The 25,384-nt window shown below is 45.1% G+C and overlaps 1 protein-coding gene and 1 long non-coding RNA gene across 5 annotated transcripts in view; one reads left to right on the forward strand and one right to left on the reverse strand.

Moving 5' to 3' along the window:
* Positions 1–10,083, forward strand: part of LOC146035701 (uncharacterized) — a 44,134-nt gene extending 34,051 nt beyond the window's left edge. For all 3 annotated transcript variants that reach the window (XR_014460703.1, XR_014460704.1, XR_014460705.1), the window contains 2 exons: positions 5,033–5,123; positions 9,490–10,083. This is a non-coding gene — a long non-coding RNA (uncharacterized LOC146035701). The remainder of the gene's footprint in view (positions 1–5,032; positions 5,124–9,489) is intronic.
* ARHGEF9 (Cdc42 guanine nucleotide exchange factor 9) overlaps positions 1–25,384 on the reverse strand; it is a 405,711-nt gene that overhangs the window by 355,415 nt on the left and 24,912 nt on the right. The gene's annotated exons all lie outside the window — the stretch shown is intronic.

Below are 25,384 nucleotides of genomic sequence, written 5' to 3' on the forward strand. Positions count from 1 at the left end.
TAGACCCATGTAGACCTTGACCCATGTCGATCTAAACCCATGTCGACCTTGCTGCTTGCCAACCTAATGGTGTCGACCCAGTTGCTGTAGACCTAATGACCATATTCTGTTCTGCCCATGTTCTACCCTGGTCAGGACATGGACAGAGGTTCCCTTTCATCATCGACCATCTCTGGTCGCTGATGAAAAGGAATAACTGAGCAATATATTGCTCAGCCATATATTGCTAGCAATATATGGCTGAGAAATATATCTCCACCATGTGTACGGGGCTTAAGTGATTAGCACTGATTGGGATATAGAGCAAATGGTTGTTGCTGTACTATAGAGCATACTGTATTTGTTTATTTTTCATAAGATCATAGTTTTTTATTACTTTTTTATAAGCTTTTCCAAATATTGCAGAAACATTTGTTTATTAGGTACTTGTTTCCTATCTGGGCGCCCATGATTTTAATCGCGGGCATCGGGGGTAAAATCGTGGCCATCGCGGCCGATAAAAAAACGGGTGAGATGGGCCAGACGCGATGCCCGCGATTTTCCCATAGAGAACAATGTTAAATGCCTCAATTTACCCGCGATGACCGCGATTTACCATAGGAAACAATGTTAAATGGATCAATTTCCCCAAATTATCATAGGGAACAATGGGAAATGTGGCAAAAACACCCCTGAACATAAAAATGTCCCCCCAAAAGTAGTTGACGCCACCCCGCCATCAACGTGAACCCGAAGCGTGGCGAGCGCAGCGAGCCCGCGAGGGGCGGCGGTACGCGTCCTCCGACCTTTTCATGCCCTACTATCCACTAGGGCGTGGAGTGAGAATAGAATAGTGTGGCGAGCGCAGCGAGCCACCGAGCCCGAAGCGTGGCGAGCACAGCGAGCCCCGCGAGGGGACGCGGATACCTTCACAGGTAAACGCGTCCCTTCGCGGGCTTGACACCTGGGAAGCCCGCGAGGGGACGCGTATAACTGTGAAGGTATCCGCGTCCCCTCGCCTCGCTGCGCTCGCCACACTATTCTATTCTCATTCCACGCCCTAGTGGATAGTAGGGCATGAAAAGGTCGGAGGACGCGTACCGCCGCCCCTCGCGGGCTCGCTGCGCTCGCCAGGCTTCGGGTTCACGTTGATGGCGGGGTGGCGTCAACTACTTTTGGGGGGACATTTTTATGTTCAGGGGTGTTTTTGCCACATTTCCCATTGTTCCCTATGATAATTTGGGGAAATTGATCCATTTAACATTGTTTCCTATGGTAAATCGCGGTCATCGCGGGTAAATTGAGGCATTTAACATTGTTCTCTATGGGAAAATCGCGGGCATCGCGTCGGTCGCATCGCATGTCATTATAATGACATGCGATGTACCCGCGATGCCCGCGATGGGCGCCCAGATAGGAAACAAGTACCGTTTATTATGTTTAACTTTTTTGACAGGATCCATTTTTCCTACCATATATCCAGGATAATAATTTTCAATCTATTTTAAATATATTTATGGCTGACTGCTAAATATACTCATTCTAAATACCAATATTAAAAGTTATGACCGGTGTATAGAAATTTGGGGCTCTTGAAAATTAGTCACGCTGAAATAACCAAAACAATGAAACCATGAATGCAAGATTAAGTATAGAAACATAGAATTTAATGTCAGATTGAAGCACATGGTCCATCCAGTCTGTCATTTAGGGGTAGGATATTGCAGGTACGCATCATACACACTAGACCAGGGCTCCACAATTTATTTTTAAATCTAGGAGCCAGGATGAAAATTTAGGATTTCTGTACTGATAATTGTTGCAAGTGCCTTGAGTCCTATTGGAAAAAGAGCACTATATAAATACAATTAGTAATAGTAGTAGTAGTAGTAGTAGTAGTAGTAGTAGTAGTAGAAGTAGCAGTAGCAGCAATAGTAGCAGTCAGCGGCGTAACTATAGCACCGCAGCCCCCGCCACTGCGGGGGGGCGCTGTGCATGTGGGGGCACCGGGGGCTGCGGTGCTATAGTTAACCCCCCCACAAAATGGCCGCCCCCATATAGCACACAGTTCTCTGAAACTGTCTGCTGTATGGGGCCATTTTGTGGTGGTCCTCAGCAGAAGAACGGAGCCGCCGGGACCAGCGCGATAGGTAAGGCTGTGGGGAATTGGGGAGGGGGGTTTGCATAGGCGGCGTGGCGGCAGGGCAGGGGTGCTTGGCGGGGCGGCGGCGAGGGGGGGCGCCCCCCCCAACGGCGGGGGGGGGGACGCCCAAAACGTAGCTACGCCACTGGTAGCAGTAGTAGTAGTATGATATATTTATTTGACCTGAGAGGTCACATTATATTTTATCAAATCTGTTATGCACATATAGGTCACTGTGATCTGTGTGGGAAAATGGGTGATCATAGATTAGTAAAATAAAAGTATATTAGTACTCTTCATCCACTTTTCACAGGAACACATGAAACAAACAATATAATGATACCAAACAAGTTCTTGTAATGTCAAGAGAGAGTCAGACAGGGAGAAGTTTAATATCATAAAAATCATGTAGATAACGTGAAAGGTAATTTGGTCTATTGGCCTGATATTAAAATAACACTATAATGTATAATGTATGCATGGCATACTTTTAAATGTAGAAATACTACATGATAAGGTCTTCTTTTATCTGGTGCCAATGCAGAGAACAAGGAATGGAATGCTTACAGTTTCATCTGCAGGCAGTGAGTGTCTGCAATGTGCGGCATGCCCCTGTCAGAGAATGGGTTGTTGGGTTAGGAATCTGTCAGGATTATACATTGGTCAGTCAGCAGTGCGCAGCTACAATGATGTGTGACAGCGCCCAGTGTTTGCACAGTGACCTTTTCATGGACATGCACTGGGCTTTATTCATTAACACTCTTATCTAACAGGATCTGACTTTTGCACCACAATGGTTAAAATAACAACAATTCCTCATACCAGCGGATGTCTGACCTGCAGCTGTCCAAAAGAAGGACTGCGCATATTTATAGGGAAAAAGTCTGCTTAAGATTTCTTTATTATCACAAAATCTTCAATAATTTGGCCGTACTTGGGTAGTCTGTCTGGCTTTGTTGGGGTGCGTGTTGTGGCGTAGGTGCATGATCTTGTCATTGTGGCCACTCCCGCCCCTACAGGATTGTGCTCAAATTGCATCATCGCCCAACAAGACCATTCCTTGTACTGGGCAGGCCACGGGGCCACCATCGATGGCAAAGGCAACGATGGCCATCCCTAGCATAAACCATTATGCACTATTAAACCCACCTCCAGGACTGCTGTAAAACTAGCCAATAGGAGTCAAAGGGGTGGGCTTAACAATGTATAATGGTCGGCGATACCCAGAAGATTGATCCATTGCATGTATTACAAACATGATAACATTTATATATATATATATATATATATATATATATATACACACACACATATATATATATATATACACACATATATACCTATGTATCCCTCCCCTTCACTGCTTGGCCGGCGCAGCAGCCCTGGGAATGCAGCTGCCGGTGCTTGGTACAACTACTTAAAATCCCTTCCTCCTCTCCCATATTAATTGAATCTGTCCTAAATTTACTGTTATGTAATAAGTGTTCCCATTAATAAATTAATTAACAATCTGTGGCTAAATTTACCAATCTGCACTTTATAAAGTTGCTGCATGTTCAGTAGTTTTGACCGCTGCATTTAAACGGGTAATTATATCCAATATAAAACCAGCGGGTATGTTAATGAATAGTGGGTGAAACTACTAAAGAAGCATCAGTTCTGAGAAATGCTGTATAGTAAATCTAGACCTAGGGCCAGTGTCCTGGGCAGCATTAAATCTAGCCCCTAGTCTCATATAATGAATAAGTAAATGTGCAAAGGATGACATAGGTTTTATGTGCAAGCTAAGGATGTCCTGGCTGGGATTCTGCACATCCGTTTTTCCCCCTAAGACAGGACAAAAAATGGAAGGAAGTGAGAGAATAAAGAAAATGCTCAAGGGACTAAAACAGGACTCACTTAACCCCTTTAAGATCAGGTGAACTGGCAATGTGCTCCCTTTTCTTGTCCATGTGGCAGTGAAAGAGTTCTGCCATGCAGTGGTGATGTCACCCAGTCTCCCTCTGTTCTACTCTACTAAGAGATGGAAAAAACAAGCAACTTCCGCACTTACATGCTTAAGCTACTTGTTTCCCAGGGCAGGCAGGAAACCAGGACTAATAGCCAGGCTCCTCCACCTCTTGGCATCGGTACCTACGCGTTTTTGATTTACTTTACAGAAAAACAGAGTTGCAGTTTCCCTTTATTCAAAGATCTGTGACATAATGCATTTATATCCAACACAAGCCTTATGCCCCATACAGACGGGGCGACTGAGCCTCCGTGCTGAGCGATACTGCTTAGCACAGATCGCTCAGCATACAGCGATGCACCAGCTATTTGTGCTGAGCGACCAGGCAAGGCCAATGTTCTCTGGTAAGAGAACACTGGCGATGACTAGATTTATACTGCATACACTGAATCGCAGATCACCATCGCTGGGGTGTCTACACATGGAGCGATACGTGTGTGGCATGCCGGCCGAACCTGGGCTTCATTAAAGCAGCAATCATTTAAAATGTCAAAGCCATTGGCATGTAAACTAATGCCGCTTTTAAAAAAAAAGTCAGAGGCGGGGATACTGGCTTCTTAAATGCGGCAATCATTTACAAGGCATGGCTACACCCCTTTGCATATATTTCTTAATGTATGCTAGTTAATAGGATCTCAATGTGCCTTATTTTTTTCTAGAAATATATTGTATTTGTTGTATTGTGCTCTTTCATGGTGCAATCTGGGCACACAGTATGACATATCTGATAAACAACCAGTAATTTGGGCAGTTGAAAGTGAATACATTTCATCGATCCACTTGCTGTATGGTTATGCTACGCTTCTTGGTTAAAACAATGACATCACACAAAGCAATGACAGGCTGGTGTCTGACATCATTTTTTGCTTAACCACTCAAATCTATTCCTTGTTCAATAGAATCAGATCTTGCTTTGGCATGACAACCATGTAGCAGCTCAACAATAGTTGCTCTGTTGGTCCAACCGAAATAGCGTGTTACTATAAAACGGTAAGCCTTCTTGTTTAATTCTATATCATATGCAATTACTTGTTTATTGGAAAAATACAATAACCAATGTAGTAAAAATGAATTTTAAATAAACTTTCATTAGAAATTATGTTACACACCAACAAAACAACAAAGCACTTGCTTAAGAAACTTTAGCATATAACTCAATATTTCAGCGTTGCAATAGTATTATAATGCCAGTGATGTGGACCAATGAAATCTCTATTTCATTGGTCCACATCACTGGCATTATGGTACCAACTTAAGGGCATGCCAGACATTGGAGGTTATTCTGATCGGAGCGGCCAAACGTGCGTACGTTCGCTATTAACGTACGCTATCCGTACGCGGCCGTTGGGGTTAAGTCCACCCACAAGTCAGCCGCATACGTACGGCCAGAAACAACGTCAAAGGGGAGTGGCGTACAATTGTGCGTACGCCAACGTACACGGACGGGCCAGCCCTTACACTCCGACAACTGGCGTACAATTGAGCGTACACCACCGTTTATGGACGTCTCTCGTCCGTCTTCCCACCGACTTCTTGCGGCTATCTGAGCGTACGCCAGCTTGCACGGACGGGTCCCTATTGTTTTCAATAGAAAAGTCAGCTTATGTCACCGCTCGTGAGAGTGAGCGTACGTCCGTGTAAGCTGACATACCCTTCACATATATGGACCTGCAAATCTTGCCTTTCAACTATAATTATGAAAATTAATTAATTGATTGAATTAATTAATGTGCAAAATAGTGGCCATGGGCTTAAAACATTGCTGAAACATCCTTTGTAGGTGTTAGATGTGGTTTATGTTATTGTATCCTAAATACAAAACCTATGTTTGTATTAGAGTGAACACGTTGACACATGTCGACTTGTGTAGATTGAGTGTGCTACTGTGTAAAGTCTATGAAAGCACGTAGTGAATGTGTATAACTGTTTAACAAATACCTACCTTAGCATATATAAGCAGGTCTTACAAAGATTCTTACCTTAAATTAAACAAACCTTTAAATGTAGAGAAGTATAGAAAGATAAGCTTCCAATGTGTTTGAGTGCTGTGTGTGGCTTGCAGGTAGTGAAATCATGGTTTGGACTTAATAGACTGCAGCATTGGTTATTACATTCAGGTGTATGTGTTTGGTAGTAATCAGCGTAAATTAGCAAATCCAGGCGCACGCTGGCATGCGGTATCTGTAGGGGTGGTTTGAGATGGCGGTTGGCGGCCGCCTGTTTTGTGTCCGAAATGAACGGTGCTTTAGTCGATCGTGCGGTAGTAGCACCGATCATTTTTGGTGCACACCCCCGTGTACACCCATATTTACGCCCATTTTCCCTCATTATTTCGGCCGCTCCCCTCATCACGCCCCTATGCCGCCCCCAATGCCCGTACACTCGCGTATAGGTTTTTTCGCACGTTGAGACCCGTCCGTAAGCGTTGTGGAGTGTTCGCGCCTGCGCATTAGCGAATGTACGCATGCGCAGATCATAAAAAACCCCGGGACGTACGCGTACGGCCCGGCCGCACCAACCAGAATAAGGCCCATTATGTGGGAAGTTTGGGGGCAACCAATCAGAATCTACTTCTTATTTAATTAGAAGATAATAGAAAGTATCTGATAAGTTGCCCACAGCAATATCCCATGTTCAATATAACTCCCTCTTAGTAAATTGCCCCCTGCTGTCTGCTGCCCTTCGTTTTTGGGGGAAATATGTTTTTACAACTATTCAAATAATCAAAATGGTTATACTACAAAATATTGAAAGATATTGTAACATCACTACATTGTATGTTCCAATTATGTTGATAAACATGCAGCTGATTACACTATTCAAAGCTTATGGGGGTATCAAATTTGATCATTTTACATCCAGGAAAAAAACAGACTATTATCAGGATTTCATGGTCATTATCAGACTATCCAATTACAGCCTGGTTACGTTTTTTATTTTTATTTATTTATTTATCTGGGAGGGGGGGGGGGGTGCTTTCAGTGGATTATGCTTGGGGTGACTAAGGCCCCAGAAGCATAATCCCCGATATGTTCTGGGGATGATCAGACTAATTGGACAGCCCCTGGTGAAGCCGCTAGCTGCAGTAAGTTACCTTCCTCTTTTTTATGTTCAATACAACTGATTTAACAATAATTTATTTGCTAATATTTTTGAGTGCAGTTTAATATATAAATGATATTTAACCCTTTGCAGTCCAAATTTTTATTTTTGAAATTAAGTCTGTTTTAAATGTTTGTCATTTACATTGAATTTATTTATTTTATTTTTTTAATAAAAAAAATGGTCTACATTGAATGTTGAACGATGTTAATGTTCTTATTTTAAAGTGGCTCACCATTGGATCTGCTACTAGCGCTAGGGCTGTTGAGCCTGACTAGAAGTTGAACCTGAAAGGGTTATTATTATTATTATTAACAGTTTATTATATAGCAGAGCTTTACAGTGTATAGTTGAACATTCACATAAGTCCCTGCACCAGTGGTGCTTACAATCTATATTCCCTACCACATGTACACGCACACACAGACATTCTAGGGTTAATTTTTGTTGGAAGCCAATTGACCTACTAGTATAGTTTTGGGAGGAAACCAGAACAACCAGAGGAAACCCACGCAAGCACAGGGACAATATACAAACTCCACACAGTCAAGGCCCCATAAACAATGCGATTTTCGGCCGATAAATCGGGTGAAATCGGCCCAAAATTGCATGTGTTTGACATCTGATCTGATCGGATTGGATCACGGCGTCGGACCTACAGAACATAAGATATATCGGAATCTGAGCCATCATGGGTGCTTTTTTGCACCCGCGATGTTCAGATCCGATATATATTTATATACAGCCCCCCTAGTCTTTACTAGCAGCGCCCCCCCCCCCCCCCCGCATTGACGGCTCCCGGCGGAGGTAGTGCAGGCGGAGACCGCAGGCGTCGCAGAGCAGAGACCGTCGGCGCGGCGGGAGAATAGGAAGAAATCCTATTCAAAAGACCGGGCGGCCGCTGATTGGCTGAGCTCTCAGCTTATTCTTTTGAATAAGATTTCTTTCTATTCTCCCACCGTGCCGACAGTCTCTGCTCTGCGACGCCTGCGGTCCCCGCCTGCACTACCTCCGCAGGGAGCCGGGAGCCGTCAATGCGGGGGGGGGGGGGGTGCTGCTAGTAAGACAGGGGGGGCGCTGCGGGGGACACAGAGTTGGCAGTAACAGAGCCGAGCAGGAAAAGCTGTCAGTCAGTCAGCAATTGGCTGAGAGAGCTCCCGCCTCCCCCTGCCCGGCTCTGTCACTGTCCCCCGCAGCGTCCCCTGCCTTAGCAGCGCCCCCCACCAGCAGCCCTGTTCTGCAGCCCCCCCCCCCCCCCTGCTCCCCGGGTTTACATGTGATAAATCGAGACGATTTATCGCATGTAAAAAATGGCACATCTTATCTTATTATGCCGGGGAAGCTCAGGGGGAAGTCAGGGGCGACTTGTCCTCAGGACAAGTCGCCCTAGTGTATGGGGGCCTTTAGGGCCATGGTGGGAATCAAACCCATGACCCCAGCTCTGTGAGGCTGTAATGCTAACCAATACACCGTCTGTGCTGCCCTGAGTTAAACAACAATGGGGCAGATGTATTAAGCCTCAACAAGAGATAAATGTGAAGGTGATAAAGAGAGATAAACGTCCAGCCAATCAGCTCCTTACTGACTTTTTTCAAACACAGCCTGTAACATGGCAGTTGGCAGGTGATTGGCTGAACATTTATCTCTCCTTATCACACTTGCATTTATCTCTTGTTAAGGCTTAATACATCTGCCCCATTGTGGTTTATTTACATGATGTCTTTAGTACTGTAATACATTACAGATTCTGGGGATTAATGAAAGTTGGCTGATGATTTGGCTAAGCGTTATTCTTGAAATATCAGGAATTCTACTATTGCTAACATTTAGAACACAAAATATTCATACAATCTCTTAAAAGTATTAATAAATGGGCAGTAAACTGTCATATCAGCCAGTCTGTGGATGCAGTCATAGTTATATAATTGCTGAGAATGTGGATATGATCACCAGCCTTATAACAGCCACATTGCTAACGCCCAATCAGCGGGCAGATGATCTGTTTTACATTTCTCAATGTGTCAGATTTTTCTGTGGAGATTCTACTGGCAATACCTCAAGACTAATAAGCTTTTATGAACTGTCAGTATTCTGAAAAGGTGTTATAATAATACAAAATGTGATGACAAGAGTTACAAATTGCCTACTACCAAGTTTGATGTATGTCCTTTGTTTTAAAAAGACGTGTATTTGGCTACACATTCTATTGTCTCTGATATGAAAGAAGCCTCACATTTCTATTCTGTTCTCACAGGGGGTACTATCTATTGCCGGGTCTACAGATTCCCACTTATCTCTGTAACTCTCCTCACATCCGGACACAGCTGCTGTCACATGCATCATCCCCTGAAATATTATGTGCTGCTGTGAACATTCTCATGCTCAGATGAAAGAATGATACACCGAGATCAAGAATGATAAATAAATGTCCAGTGACCTTAGTGAAATACACCATAGAAAAATGTCTGCAACTTCAGTGATTATCTATTATCTTTAGAAAAAAAAATGGCTAGCACACATTTATCTGGCATTGAGCAGTTTATTGGCTATGTATATCTTTCCACATACCTAACTACCAACTAGACAAGTGGTTCCAAACTGTGTGCCACAAGGTTCTTGCAGGTGTGCCTCCGATTGGTGGTCCAGGACCAAATCAAATTATATATATAGTGATAGGCAGTCAAAAACCTGGCACCAGAATCAGGGCCGGCTACAGAAATCTTGGGGCCCTGTACACTGATATTTCTGGGAAACCCCCCCCCCCCATGTAATCCCGAACCCACACAACTATGAGCTCCTTGATCTCCTCATCTCACCTACACTTTCAAGGCTCCAGGGCCCTCGTTCAGTTGGGGACTTAAAAAGTTCACATTCACTTTTCTTCTCCAGACTCCAACTGCGAATGTGTTAGTGTCCCCTACACCCGTGACAGTCTCCTGCTGTGGGCCTGCGGCGAGAAGGCAGGGCAGGCAGCCGCATATCGCAGAGACGATCACCAGGAGGGTGCCACACATGCGCAGTAAGGCCGTCCATGCGCAGTGCCAGTGCAGACAGGATCCAGCCAAGCGTTGAGCAGCTGCGGCAGCCTGCACTGCACTGGACACAAACAGGAGAGGCCCAGTGTGCGGCAGTGCAGCAAAGTGAGAGGTCTGATGGGCGGGGCGACAGGGGCGGCCACTGAGATCACAGGTGAAAGTGCACACACAAAGCTAATACAGCGTATGGGCCGCGGCTGGGCTCTGGGGCTCGGATTGCAGAGGCCCGTCACACTTGTCCCCCTTGACCCCCCCTGTTGCCGGCCCTGACCAGAGTCATGGTGCTAAAATAGACTCTATATAACCATAATATAAATTAGTGGTTTATGTTACCCATCAGATTTTCTGGGATGTTCACTACAGTACTAGTTATATGATATAAATATATATATATATATATATATACTGGGAAACAACTGACAGACATGGAGGTAAGAGGGCCCTGCTGGAAACTCAAGGACAGGCACCAGTAATAGCACAGCAGTCCCACCAAGTTACAAGTCCATAAGGGAAGCTATACAGTATAATACATACAGTAAGTGCCTCAGAGGGTTATGTGTGTGGTACTTAAATATTATAGGCATACATGAAGAGATCAATTTTCAGGGAACGCTTGAAAGTTTGGAAACATGTGGAGGGTCTTATTGTGTGTGGAAGGGCATTCCATAGAGTGGGAACAGCCCAATGAATGTCCTGTATTAGTGAATGGGAGCTAGTGATCCGTGCAGAATAGAGATGCAGATATTGTGCAGAGCGGAGTGGTCAAGTTGGGAGATATTTTGAGATAAGCAAAGAGATATAAGCTGGTGCAGTATGGTTAATAGATTTATATGCGAGTAGAAGTATTTTATATTGAATAGGGTAAAACACAGGCAACCAATGGAGGGACTGGCAGAGCAGATCAGCAGTCCGCAGTAGGAAGATTAGCCTAGTTGTATCATTTAAAATGGATTGCAATGGTGAGAGTCTGTTTTTGGGAAGAACAGTGAGGAGATTATTGCAATAGTCAATGCAGGATATAATGAGTGCATGGATAAGAGATTTAGTAGTGTCTTGTGTAAGATAGGGTCAGATTTTGGATATGTTTTGTAGATGCATGTAAAATGATTTGGAGACAGATTGAATGTGGGGAACAAAGGACAGCTCTAGGATGTCCCCTAGGCAATGAGCTTGTGGGGTAGGGTAGAGTTGTCAACAGTTATGGAGATATCAGGATGGTAATTGTTTTTGGCTTGTGGGAATATAATTAATTCCATTTTGACAATATTGAGTTTGAGGTGGCAAGAAGATATCCAAGATGAGATGGCAGAGAGCCATTCAGAGACATGGCCCAAATCCACTGGTGACAACTCTGGGGTTGATAGATAAATTTAAGTATCGTCTGCATACAAGTGATACTGAAATCCAAAATAGCTAGTTTGCCAAGAGATGAGGTATAGATTGAAAAAAGCAGAGGACCTACTGCAAAACTGAGACTTGCGGAACTCTGACTGACAGAGGTCATGAAGAGGAGGTGGAGTCAGAGAAGTGAACACTGAAAGAACAATCAGATATGTAAACAGAGAACCAGGAAAGAGCTGTATCATTAAGCCCTAGGGAGTGTAGTGTTTGTATGAGAAGCGTTTGATCAACAGTAGTCAAATGCAGCAGAAAGATGGAGAAGAATTAGTAGTGAGTAATGGCTTTAATATATGTCAGCACCAGTGGCGTAGCTATAGCTCCGCAGCCCCCGCGGTGGCGGGGAGGCGCAGGGAACATTTGGGCGCCGTGGGTCTGCGGGGCTATAGTTACCCGCTGCTGTCGTGCCTGCCGTCATGGTCCAGTGTCTCTCTGTCTCCCAGCACCAGTGGCCAGCTCCTGCTCCTGCTGCTATAATGAAAACTGTCACAGTTTTCTGTCTGCAGTATGGGGGCAGCCATTTTCTAAGAGTCAGTTTTCATTATAACAGCAGGAGTCGGCGACGGGACCGTGACCGCAGATTCCAGATTCCAGCCGCATAAAAGGTAGTTACGCCACTGGTCAGCACAGTACCACCTTAAACTAATGGAGTCACTTTACTGCAGGCATTGTTACTGTTGCTGGTAAAAAAAAATAAAAAAAAAATAAAAAACAAACTCAGTGTGCGCTATTCAGAAGTCCATCCTGGTATGGACACAAGGAAAGCTTTATTGTAAAGCACAATCTGACTGTATCATGGGTCCATTCTAATGGCTTGTAGTGTGACAATTAGGACAGGGATCCCCTTTATCCTTTTGTCAATTTATTTCATTCTTTGGGTGGGATGTACCAACTATGCTGATCTCTCCCATGCAAATTGTATATGTACTAACATATACGATGAACAATGCAAAGGGGTAACTCTTCCAAAGATATCTGCCCTTTGCGATCGGCGCTGGTGCTGTACTTTCAGGTCTGTGACCCAGGAGACCCTCTGCGCATATGCTGAGTGACACAGGTGGCCACAGGACATACTGGGTGGGACCTGTGATGACTTTGATAGGATAACACCAGATAGAAGGTACGGTGCCAACTTATATTATATAAGCCTGAGAGACTCAAATAACATCCATTTCCACAAAAAAGGGCCTTTCTCTGCTTCATGAATTGACCCCTGTCATAACTGGAACTTGGTTAACTTGTGTTCCAGGCTTGGTATCAGCAGTGTGGAGAAATAAACTGGGTGGTTTAAAAGTGTCTGGGCAAAAATCCCAGTGGAAGTGGTAAGCTCATCTACTTATCTAAAGTGACCTGCAGCGGTAATTGCGGCAAAAGATGGCGCTGCAAAGTACTGACTTTAGGGGGGTGAATAGTTATGCACAATGAAGTTTTCTGTTATTTTGTCCTATTTACTGTGTAGGTCACCGCTGGCATGGTGTGCTTGCTAACGGTGCCACTAGTGTTTAGAACGTTCTTCTAAAAAGACACTCTAAAAACAAAAGGTATATTGTGCTGCCAGGATATAACTTTAATGCTGTATAATATTCTGGCCCTATAGAAATAATCAATCACAATAATGTTTACCCCTATATTTTACTGATTTGGAATAGGTTTATGGGTTTATCTAGGCCCTGTCCTCCACAACACTGCTGTATTACCTCCCAGTACCTGGGGAACAGATCGCACCATCAGCTAATTAGTGGTTAGGCGGTACAGCACCACACTGAACAATAACCCTACACTGAGATTAAAAAAGATACAACTCCAACAATAAAAATGCAGAAATGTAGACTTTAGGAAATGTTATCTACACAAAATAAATAAGAATGCAATTCTTCCAAATAATATGTAGTTTATATGCTAATTTCCCATTAAATCACTGCCTGCAACTGCTTCTCAAAATAGAATATCAGATCACCAATCTTCATAGAAGGTGATGAATACAAAGGTACTGATTGCATATAGAATTTTCTATTGAATAACATCTGGAAGAATGCTCATAGCATACAAATACTATTAACATTTTGTACAGGGGCTATATATAGATAACTATTTAGATCTATTGTTCTTCTAGGTTAAAAGAATACCCTGGAGTTTTCCTTTTGTGTTTCAATGCAGAGCCTGCATTCTGTCCAACCTTTTAACCTTTATTTTTCAAAGAACTCCTCATATTATTATTAACACTTGGCCACTGGGAGCTAAAATGTCCTGTTATGTAGGCTTTTAAATCTAAAGTATTTAGCAACAATGACACACAACAGTCCGTGTACCTGAAGCAACAGTAAACACAAACAACAGTACTGCACAATAGCAGTAAACAAATACCCCTTTCACATCGCACTTTTAAAACGGTATATTGCCGTTTTTTTCCCTTTTTAAAACGTTTAAGCCTGCACTGTGAATGCACCACAGCCAATTTACCGTTTCAAGTTAACTGGCATTTCGAACCGTGTAAAAAGCAGAGTCCTACACGGTTCCTTGCCGTTTTTTGTGCAATGTGAATGTGTACAGTTTGTCTGAAACGGTATTTCAGGCAAACAACACAAGCACAATTTGTGGCATATATATACATACATGTACAGAGACATACAAATATATGTATAATATATATTTATATAAAGAAGGCTGCTCTTGCCCGGCATCCCCTCACCTCTCATTAAAGTGCGGGGATTCGCTCCGGGTGCTGGCCGGCTGGTGCGGGGATTCGCTCCGGGTGCTGGCAGGCTGATCCTGGGCACTGTGGGCAGTCACACTGCTTCCAGCCCCGGCCGCCTACTGACTGTGGATTCGGGACACGCTGGTAGCAGAGGCGGCCGGAGGTAAGGTAGCAGTAACGGGAGGATGGAGGCCGGAAGCCGCGGGTGGATGGAGGCAGGCGGGACTCAGGTCGGATGGACTCGAGGCAGGCGGGCGGATGAAGGCGAGCAGGCGGACAGGTAAATGGATGCAGGGCAGCGGACGGCTGGATGGAGGGTAGCATGCGGGCAAATGGAGGGCGGCAGGCTACTGTTTTTTCTGTGTGGCTACTGTGTTTTTCGCTATGTAGTGACAGCTGACCGCCCCTCAGGTTCCTGCCTAGTACATTCTCCGGGGGGCGCATCAGTGTGTGTGATCTCTGGCGCAGACCGGTGCTGCTATCGGTATCGCAGGTGAGAGGGAAGACCCGGCCGACACTGCCACCCTCAATGCAGCAAGGTGAGCGGTGCGGGACCTGCAGTGGCGGCTCTGTAGAGAGCAGGGCTCCCGGCAAAGGACCATTGTCTAAGTGCATCACTTACCACCATTGAGCTGAGCACCGGGTTGCAGGACGCTGCACTACAACATCGACAGCCGGAGACGAGGCTGCAGGTCCTCTCTGCTCTCCGACAATCAAACCCAGAGGAGCTCACTTCAGTCTCGGGGACCACGGAGTAAGTAACTTCGGAGACACGGCGCAGTAACGGTATAATAGTGACAGGCAATCGTCACACACTGCCTTGAAACGTGTTCTGGATGAAACGTTTCAAGTGCTATGTGAATGACACTTAACCGGTATTTAAAACGGTAATCTGGGTCAATGTTAAGGCTCTGACCCGTTTTAATTACCGTTTTAAAATACCGGTTTTTAAAACGTGTCTGCGATGTGAAAGGGGTAAAAGTAACATCATGTGTGTTTACTCTGGCAGTAAACTTTACTTTGACATGCTGGACAGTGGCATAGATATGAATACTTTGGTACTGTTGCCCTTGAATGGTACTATTATGCAGTCAAAAGGCAGACATAGGGCGGTATTCAATGTCGTCGGCGAATGGTGTTAAACATCGAGGATGGCCGATTCAGACCTGTTAGCAAGGCTGCAATTTTTGCAGAAGGACAAAACTATGCTGCACTGCAGGTGGGGCAGATGTTACTTGCAGAGTGGATTTGGGTGAGTTATTTTGCTTCTGTGCAGTGTAAATATTGGCTGCTATTATTCTTACACTGCAATTTAGATATCAGTTTGAGCACACCCCATCCAAATCCTCATACACTAGTAAGTAAGTAAGTTTAATGTATATTGCACACTTTCTCCAACAAGACTCAAGGCGCTTTACAGACATTAAAAGACAATGCACATAATACAGAGGATGTTGGTAGTACAGTTATAGGCGTGCGCACGGGGGGTGCCGGGGGTGCACGGGCACCTCCTAATGCCCGCACCCCCCACGCGATTGTGCGCAAAATGTTTAAAATGCAGCACAGTTAGCCGGCGGCGGTCAGGACAGTCTTACTTGCCTGCCGCCGCCGCCCGCTGCCGATCTCCAGCCTGGAAGCACTGGCCGGGACGTGGGCTGAGCAGCTCAGCCTGAGCTCCATTCACATTAGCCCCCGGCCCCGCCTCTATAAACGTCACAGAAAGACGTGGTGACGTCGCACCGCACACCCGTCCTCCTGCCAGCGCTCCCGCCGTCCTCCTGCTGCCTGAGAGAGCAAGCCCAGCAGCAGCACGCGCCCTGGGCTGGCAGCAGAGGCAGTGAATGATCCAATACGAGTAGGAGCCAGCCAGCATGAGTGACCTGGCTGCCTGCAGTGTTCCTACTAGGAGGAAGCAAGCTAAGTGCACAGTGCACTTTAGGAGGAGGTAGTGGAGGGCCTTGAAAAAGGTCTGAAGGCAGACCGAAACGTCAGCCCATGGCCCACTGTCGTGTACAGAGCACTTTAATTTTGGTTGATATTGAGGAATGATCCTTTAAATACTTCATTTGCACACAATGCCGGTGAGTGGCCTCATTTATTTCACTTTATATTTTGGCCAGGCTTAATACATCTGCCCCGTTATACTTTACAGTGTTATTTATGCGCTTAATTGACTATTTAGTACTGCAGGTTTCCAAGTGATTATTCTAGATAGAAGTCATAGAAGTGAAGGTCACAATTTTGAAAAATATTTTTACAGTATTTTCCAGAAACAAATGGTCAAAATGTGGTAAAGTCATCTGTGACACCTGTGATATTACTGCTTTGTTATATACAAATAAATCATCTGTGTGAGTTCCTTCCAACACTGTATTTAATATAGTTTGCATTGATGCCCAGTAGGCGGTGATAGACACGCCCAGTAGGCGGTGATAGACACGCCCAGTGGGCGGTGATAGAAATGCCCCTCCAATTGTGCACCTACTAATAAAATGGGCTGCGCACGCCTATGAGTACAGTAACAGAAAAGTCACAAAGAAACCCTTGAGCACACAGTAAGCATAATGCAGGAGTGGTGCAGCATTTTGCATAATAACTTCCATGGGTTGTGTACTCCACCCTGACAAGGTACAAGGTGCGGCAGCCATTTTAGGCGCTCTGCGTAGGATTAACCTGGATGGAATAGATTACCCCTAAAAGAAATTACCCAAAATGGATGATTTCAATGTATACTCAGGTCCATGTATTGCAATTCGGTCTGATTTAAATTGATTCCAATAAATTGGATCAAATCGCATGTGTTTGACTTCCCATGTGACTTTATGCGCAGGTGCAGTGCGCATCAGCTCAGACCCTAGAGATTGAACCTCCTGCACATTGTATAAATTGCATACCATCCATCAGGTGCAGAGTATAGCAGACAGCAGCGCCGGCTGTCAGTGTCAGACTGACAATCCGTCCAACCTGCGGACGCTGCGGTCCGCAGGTTGGACGTTCCCCATTCATGTAAATGGGAGCCGGGTCCCGTTCCCATTTACACCGCCCTCTACCCAGGTCCTAGCCGTGTTCTACCCAGGTCCGGACCTGGGTAGAAGTCCCGTGTAAAGGGACACGGCGTTAGGGATTTACACCGCCGAAGATCCGGGTCTGACCCGCCGCTGACCCGGATTTTTCGGCGGTGTAAAAGGGGTATAAGTAACACTATATAAGTTTGAGGCAGACCTTGCTGTGGCCAGCAGTCCCAGTCTGATCAGATAACTGGAGCTTTTATCATCTCCGTTCTCCTGACTTCATGTAGCAAGACAAGCTCATTTATCCTTTTGTTCTTCCTATCTCAGTGAGATAACACAAATAACTCACTCAATAAAAGAGATTCCTTTCCAGTTCCAGACCCTGAAGTATGTAGAAATTGGTATATGAAAGAACCAAGTGCAATCAATTCCAAAAATTCAATAAACATATATCAAGTTTCCACTTTAGGGGTCATAATAGGGGGGCTAGATGGCCCATGATGATTAAGTATCAAACTTGCTACGAGTTCTGATGCAATTCACCAGTGCGGGTTATAGGTTCTCCGAAAAGCGGCTGTCCCTGCAACCCCTAACCAGTATTGCACCCAGTGAAGCAAATAAAAAATGTTGCTGCTCGAGCATCTTCATTATAGCTCCGCCAGCTTTCTGGATTAGGCTCTGCCCACTCGTGCCATTTTGTCGCGAATCGTGGTGCTGTATAATGATGGGAGAGCTGGGGCACAGGAAGGAGCACCTACTAAGACTTTATAAGGACTGAGACTGGCAATTCAGACCAACTAGGGTAGAAGCACTTAACAGTACCGTCATATATATATATATATATATATATAATTTTTGAACAGTAAAATATATGGGTGTATGGTTTATTTCTATTTAATCAAACAAATGCACCGTCGGCAGGTGCAAGTAAATATATATATATGAAACAAAATCTCCTATATCGCACTAATTATAACAGTTTAAACAATGGTCGCCAGTAACCCTTACAATAAATGGTGATTCCTGTCTCTCTTTCACTTTATAATATACACACAAATAACAGTTTTTAAAACATTTAGCATTTATTAAAAAAAGCTTTTAAAACACTTTTACGAGTGAAGTTCTTTTCACAGAGGTATTTTCACAAGATTGTGGATGAAATGTAACCCAATGCGTTTCATCTCCTTCAGAGACTTCATCAGGGGTCTTTTGTTTTATTAGAAGACATTGCATATGTAGGGAGCTGGAGACATTATTGTGGTTGTGTTTGTTTGTCGGTTCTAGTAGGGATCTAAATGTCTAAATATCAACAGCGACCACCCATTTTTAATTCTAAACTGGCGCAATATTGGAGATTGTGTTATATATATAATTTTTTATTATTTATTCCATCTGGAAACCCCCCTTTACAAATCCTGCTACAAAAGTACATACCAGGGGTGCACAGTGTTTATGTGTGACCTGAAGTAACACATGTGAACAGCCGCAGATTCATGCGGAGCCGGTGGCTGGATCAACTTTCAGGTAGGGTAAATGTTAAGCTTTACTAAAGTGAGGTGTGAGATTTAGTTATTATTACTATTACAGCCAACACTCCCCGCAGCCTAACCCTAATCTCCCCTTCCCCCCCATACAGCCAAACCCTAAATTCCTAGTTACACTCAGGATTCCGGCAGTCAGAATTCTGGCAGCCGCCATCCTGACTGCCAGAATTATAACTGTATCTGACCTATTGATATAGAGCTAAAAATATAAATATAAATACTGGAATGTTTCTACTAACTAAGTGAATTTGTCATCCTCGCTCACATTTCTGCAGGCAGTTAGGAGGTTTGTGTGACTAATAAAGCAGAGTGATTGACATCTGGTCAGACTGTTTGGCAGAAATGAACTGTGTTGATTGGTGGATTCATACAGGGAAAGTGATGTAATAACAACATAAATAATTGCACTTAAGGTGTATACACACTGAGCGTTTTTGCTCAGTGTGTATGCACAGCGATCATGCTGAAAGTTGCTGGGCTGTAAAACGCTCGCTGCGTACACACTGAGCGATTTTCGACAGTCCAAACGATTTTCATGAGGGTGGACGGCTTTCCATAGCAGGACACTATGTAGGCTGCTGTCTCTGGGGGTATCCCAGGCACTGGTGTGCCCGCGCTGCAGATCTTCAATAGGAAAAGATGTCAAAAGATGCGGCAGGATGTTGTTAATCTTGGTTATGAGTGATGTGTCAACTGATAGGCCTCAGTAATCTCAATTTTTTTTCTGCCCTCATTGTGACAATAGCTGCCCCTTAAGTGACAGCATTTGAAGCCCCCTTCCAGCCTCACTGTTATTATTTATTTACAGTTTCTAATATAGCGCAGCATATTCCGTTGCGCTTTACAATTGGAAACAACAGTGATTAAACAAATTGGGCAGATATAAACCAACATGGAGGTAGGAGGGCCCTGATCCCAAGCTCACAATCCCTTTTCCAATATCAGGACATTTAGACAGTTGTCGGAACAGATGCCAAAAACAAAAGTATAATCTTGTGAAAAACTGCACAATCCCAGGATAACCAGGACCTATAGCATCAGTGGCATAACTATAGCTCCACAGCCCCCGCGGTGGCGGGGGGCGCAGAGAAATTGGGGGCGCCACCGGGGGGGCTGCGGGGCTATAGTTACCCGCGGTCTGCGTCTCGCCCGGCTCTCTGTCGGGACCTTCCTGACCGTCACGGTCCCGGCCGGCTCCTGCTGCAATGAAAACTGACAATTAGAAAATGGCTGCCCCCATACGGCAGACAGTTTTCTGTCTGCCGTATGGGGGCAGCCATTTTCTAAGAGTCCGTTTTCATTGTAGCAGCAGGAGCCGGCCGGGACCGTGACGGTCAGGAAGGTCCCGACAGAGAGCCGGGCGAGACGCAGACCGCGGGTAAGAAGGGGGGGCAGGTTAGGTGTGTGTGTGTGTGTGGGGGGGGGAATAAATGTGCGGCGGGGGGGCGCTAAATAGTTAGTTACGCCCCTGTATAGCATCCTTAAATCACCCAATTATAAAGCTATAAGTATGTGGATTTTGGAACAGCACTGGGAGGAATTCTACATAAACATGGAGAGAACATGCAAATTCCATACAGATAGTGTGACAGAATGGAAATCAAGTGGCCAATAGATGTGGCACAAACACATCCTTTGAGAGAAAACAGGTCTACTTTTCCAGAGGTGCAAGGTGGGGTCTGTGGTCACCGGATCAGGAGCTTGTGTCTGGGTCATTTTTTACCTTCTTTTCTCGGCTCGCCTGAAGGTAACCACAGTGCCAATGTTATATATGATACCGCTGATAATACCCAACCATCATGGTAACAACAACAAGTGACCCGGATTTACTGATCTATGCCTACTAACCTACTAGATCTAATCAAAGTAATATCTTGTAAACAGAGCATATAAAATCCAGGGAATGGCAAAAAATGTATATGCTACATTCACAAACATGATATTGTTTATTTATTATTTATTTATTTACAGTTTCTTATATAGCGCAGCAGATTCCGTTGCGCTTTACAATAGTAGACAGTGATAAAACAAACCGGGTAACAACAGACAGACGGAGGTAGAAGAGCCCTGCTGCAAGCTTACAATCTATAGGGTTTAGAAAATCTTGAAAAGGAAAAAAATAATTTGATCTCAAATGCCATTAAGCAACATTTTAAAGATTTGTATAACAATGTTTTGGATGAAAAGGGGAGCACCTGACCATCTCTTGTAAGTAAAACAACGACGTCTTCCCAACCACGCAGCATGGAACCGGTGACAGCAGTACAACGCTCTCTGAGACATGTGCTCAGCTAGTAACCACTTACAACTGTCTTTAAGCTGTCACTCACCCAGCTGCTGTGCAAGACTCTGCATGATCCAGACACAAATCTAGACACGCTTTCCAGTGTTTCTAGTTAAGCTGGATGGCTGCATATTTACAGAAGAATTTTTACCAGTCCTTTATGAAAAAAATGTAAAATGACTGGATGCTCTAAGAACATGTGCGGTACAACTCACTGCTTACACTACAAGTCTGCAGCAGTACTTCTGGAGAGCCATATATGAAAATACAAAACTATATAAATGCAGAAGTTGCATAAAAGACTTGCCCCAGACATGGCCTCTCAAAAAGATATCCCCTAATGAGTTATGGGGGTTTATTTCATACTTGCCTACTCTCCCAGAAAAGCCGGGTGGCACTCCCAGATCCCAAGGTAGGAAGGCATTCCTGCACCCCCCCATCCTAAAGTGGGTGGACTGTCAGTGGCATGAATTGCACTGAATTGCATCATCATAGCCATGCCCCCTGCTGTGGAATACAGGTAATCTCAAGGCTACTATGATGTGAGCACACAGCCATGGCCAAACCACAGCCTCTTTTACCACATCCCGAGGGGCAGCCATAAAGTCGGCAACTATGGTATAGTTATTGAAAAGATTTACAGGTTTATAGCAGACAAATAAACATATGAAAAGGGAGAAGCAGATTTTGAGTGCACAAAAAATTTGTATCAACCACGTGAATAAACCTAGTCATACAGATAGTTACATGGTAGCACATTAGCACAACAGGGAAATAAGACATAAAGACAAACTTCTCACATAAGGAAATATAGAATAAAATTCATCTAAGTAGCAGGGACACTCTCAAGATAACAATATAAAGCTTAACAATGGGAGAACTAAAGGCCCCCATACACTAGGGCGACTTGTCCTTAGGACAAGTCGCCCCCGACTTCCCCCTGAGCTTCCCCGGCTGCTCCCCGGGGGAGCTTTATTAGAATGGCACTTGATGTGCCATTTTTTACATGTGATAAATCGTCTCGATTTATCACATGTAAAACCCGGGAAGCAGGGGGGGGGGGGGGGGGGCTAAGAGGTGGGAGCTGGTGGGAGCAGGGTGGCTGGGGACGCTGCGGGGGACACGTCTGTGCGGCGAGAAGGTAGAGGGAGCAGGGGGGGCTGGAGACGCTGCGGGGGACACGTCTGTGTCCCCCGCTGCTGGGGACGCTGCGGGGGACAGCGTCTGTGCGGCGAGAAGGTAGAGGGAGCAGGGGGGGCTGGAGACGCTGCGGGGGACACAGGCTGCATAGAGCCGGGCAGGGGGAGCCGGCCGGGAGCTGTCAGTAATGAATAAAAAAAAAAAGCCCATACAATGAATGGGCGGCCTGTGATTGGCTGAGCGCTCTCTCAGCCAGTCAGCAATTGGCTGAGAGAGCGTTCAGCAGCCAATCACAGGCTGCCCATTCATTGTATGGGCTTTTTTTTTTTTATTCATTACTGACAGCTCCCGGCCGGCTCCCCCTGCACGGCTCTATGCAGCCTGTGTCCCCCGCAGCGTCTCCAGCCCCCCCTGCTCCCTCTACCTTCTCGCCGCACAGACGCTGTCCCCAGCAGCGGGGGACACAGACGTGTCCCCCGCAGCGTCCCCAGCCCCCCCTGCTCCCTCCACCGCCGCGCCGCCCCACTAGGTCCCAAGTCGGGTGGTCGGACGTGCAGCAGGTCCGACCACCCGACGCAGATCCGATGCGCACGGGACCGCGCATCGGATCTGAGGGGACATCAAAACTAGCCGATTTTGGTCCGATTTCGGCCAGATCCGACTGATCTGGCTGAAATCTGACCAAAATCGGCTAGTGTATGGGGGCCTTAAGTCCAGGGGGACTCCAAGTCCAAGGCCTATCAAGGGCACCGAGTGTACATGAACCTGTCCATGATGTACAGGAGAGTTGACCAGGCCTATCTAGGAGAAAGTAGGGCTCTGTAGGGACACCGCATCTGTAATAGCCTGATCTATATAAAACTTATTTCTGGTTGCTCAAGATAAAAAGCAATGCTGTATAGCAGGGGTGGCCAAACCGGTCCTCGAGATCTACCAACGGTCCACATTTTCCAGGTTACCTAGCTGGTGCACAGCTGTAGTCATTACTAACTGTCACATTTTAAAACATGCTGCATTCATTCCTACTATAGATCCACAGGTTGCCTGGAAAACATGCACCGTTGGTAGGTCATGAGGACAGGTTTGGCCACCCCTGCTGTATATCATAGTAGGAGAGGCGCCATGTTTTTGTACACCAGCGCTTGCAGCTGATGTCAGATACATGCAGCAAAAATAGCCACGCCTGCGTTTTAACAACCACTCCCAATTTAACTCTCTCTGCACATGTTACATCTGCCCCACCTGCAGTGCACATGGTTTTGCCCATTTTGAGTATAAATTTGTAGTGCGATCAGATCTGAAAAAGGGCCATTCACTCTTGGGTTAACTTTTTTAGATGGAAGCCAAATAACCAGTATCAGTATATTTTAGGGATTGTGGGAGAAAACCGGAGTACCAGGAGTAAACCCACGCAAGTACAGAGAGAATATACAATAGTGGTCACTCTAGGATTTTTTTAGGGCAGGTTGCTGACCACCAGGCAGGGCACTTTTTTAATTGGGATTTCATGTTAGAAATTTACATTAGAAACAAAAAAAAAACATAAAAAAATTGCACACTGCACTAGGATTACATTGGCATACTCTGCTATGCCCATTACATATTCTGTTGTAATGCCTACATTATACAACACACCATAATGCCCACTGCACATGATGGTACACCCCAAAGTTCTCAGCGGTATGTCATCGTGGTAGGGGGCAGCGTAAGGGCACACAGTGCCACGCACAAAAAGGGCAGGGTGCATTTTGAGGTTTCAAAAACGGGCAGGGTGCGGCACTCTGCAAAATGAGCTTAGAGGGAACACTATACAAACTCCGCACAGTTAGGGCCATGAAGAGATTGAAGCCAATTAGAAAATGAAATAACACAAAGTGAAGGATCAAAGCATTAATAGCCCATATGTAATAGATGACACTGGAATGTCCGTAGACCATAATAAGAAAGCAATATTTCAAAGTAAAGTGCTATCTAAGAAATAAATGGGACAGATAACATCCATTACAATAATATGTTTTTTTTTGTAGTCTGTAGTTCTCTGTGGCTTGTAAAAGTGGAGGAGGGGGGTAGGAAATGGCATCTCTTCTGCCCTGTAAAAATACCCTTGTGGACAAAGGAATTCAGGGTCAGAAGGCGAAGTGTTATCAGATGTTCCATGAAGAATCTCCTCTTATCTCCTTGCAGCAATGGTTTAAGCGCTGTCTGACAGTGACATACTGTATAGAAAAGGCCATGTCCAGACATTGAGAATGACTTGCAGAGGCTGATAGGGTGTCAGTTAAATGAGAGAAGCACATTAATTGGTTAAAATGTCTCTTCATCCTGTGCTTACTCTTATATGAAATACAGAAGATTCTTACCACGGGGCTTTTTCAGGAGCTCTTATCTTAAAGATTGAATCCTAGGCACAAGCGTCCCATTGGTCCACTTCATGAAAACCTATTAATTACTACATGTTTATCATTATTATTGCATGCATTATGCATACCTCCCAACTGTCCCGCTTTTCGCGGGAACATCGTGTTTTTTTGGGATGTTCCCGTAACCCACCCAGGGCCGGCAGTGTCCCACGGCCTCGCGGAAATAGGCCACGTCCCGTATCGCTAGGCCACACCCCAAAAAGTTTGGACACGTGCCAAAGGGGTCCCTCCTTAGGACTGTACAATGCTGGGAGGTATGTATTATAAGCCTGAGCCAGCTTGGATCACATATGATAAGCTGCTCTCAGTAGATTAGCATATGCGATCCTAAGCAATGCAAATTTAGGAGGAAGTGCAGATGGTGTAATGGTTAGCATTACTGCAACACAGCCCTGAGGTCATGGGTTCTAATCCCACCATGGCCCTAACTGTGCGGAGTTTGTATCCTCCCTGTGCTTGCGGGGGTTTACTCTGGGTGCTCAAGTTTCCTCCCACAATCCAAAAATAGGTTAATTGGCTAGCAAAAAAATTAACCCAAGAGTGAATGTCTGTGCGTGTATATGTGGTAGGGAATACAGATTGTAAGCTCCACTGGGGCAGGGACTGATGTGTATGTTCAAAT

This window comes from Crinia signifera, chromosome 9 (genome assembly GCF_055691185.1).
Source record: "Crinia signifera chromosome 9, ASM5569118v1, whole genome shotgun sequence".
Taxonomy (NCBI): domain Eukaryota; kingdom Metazoa; phylum Chordata; class Amphibia; order Anura; family Myobatrachidae; genus Crinia; species Crinia signifera.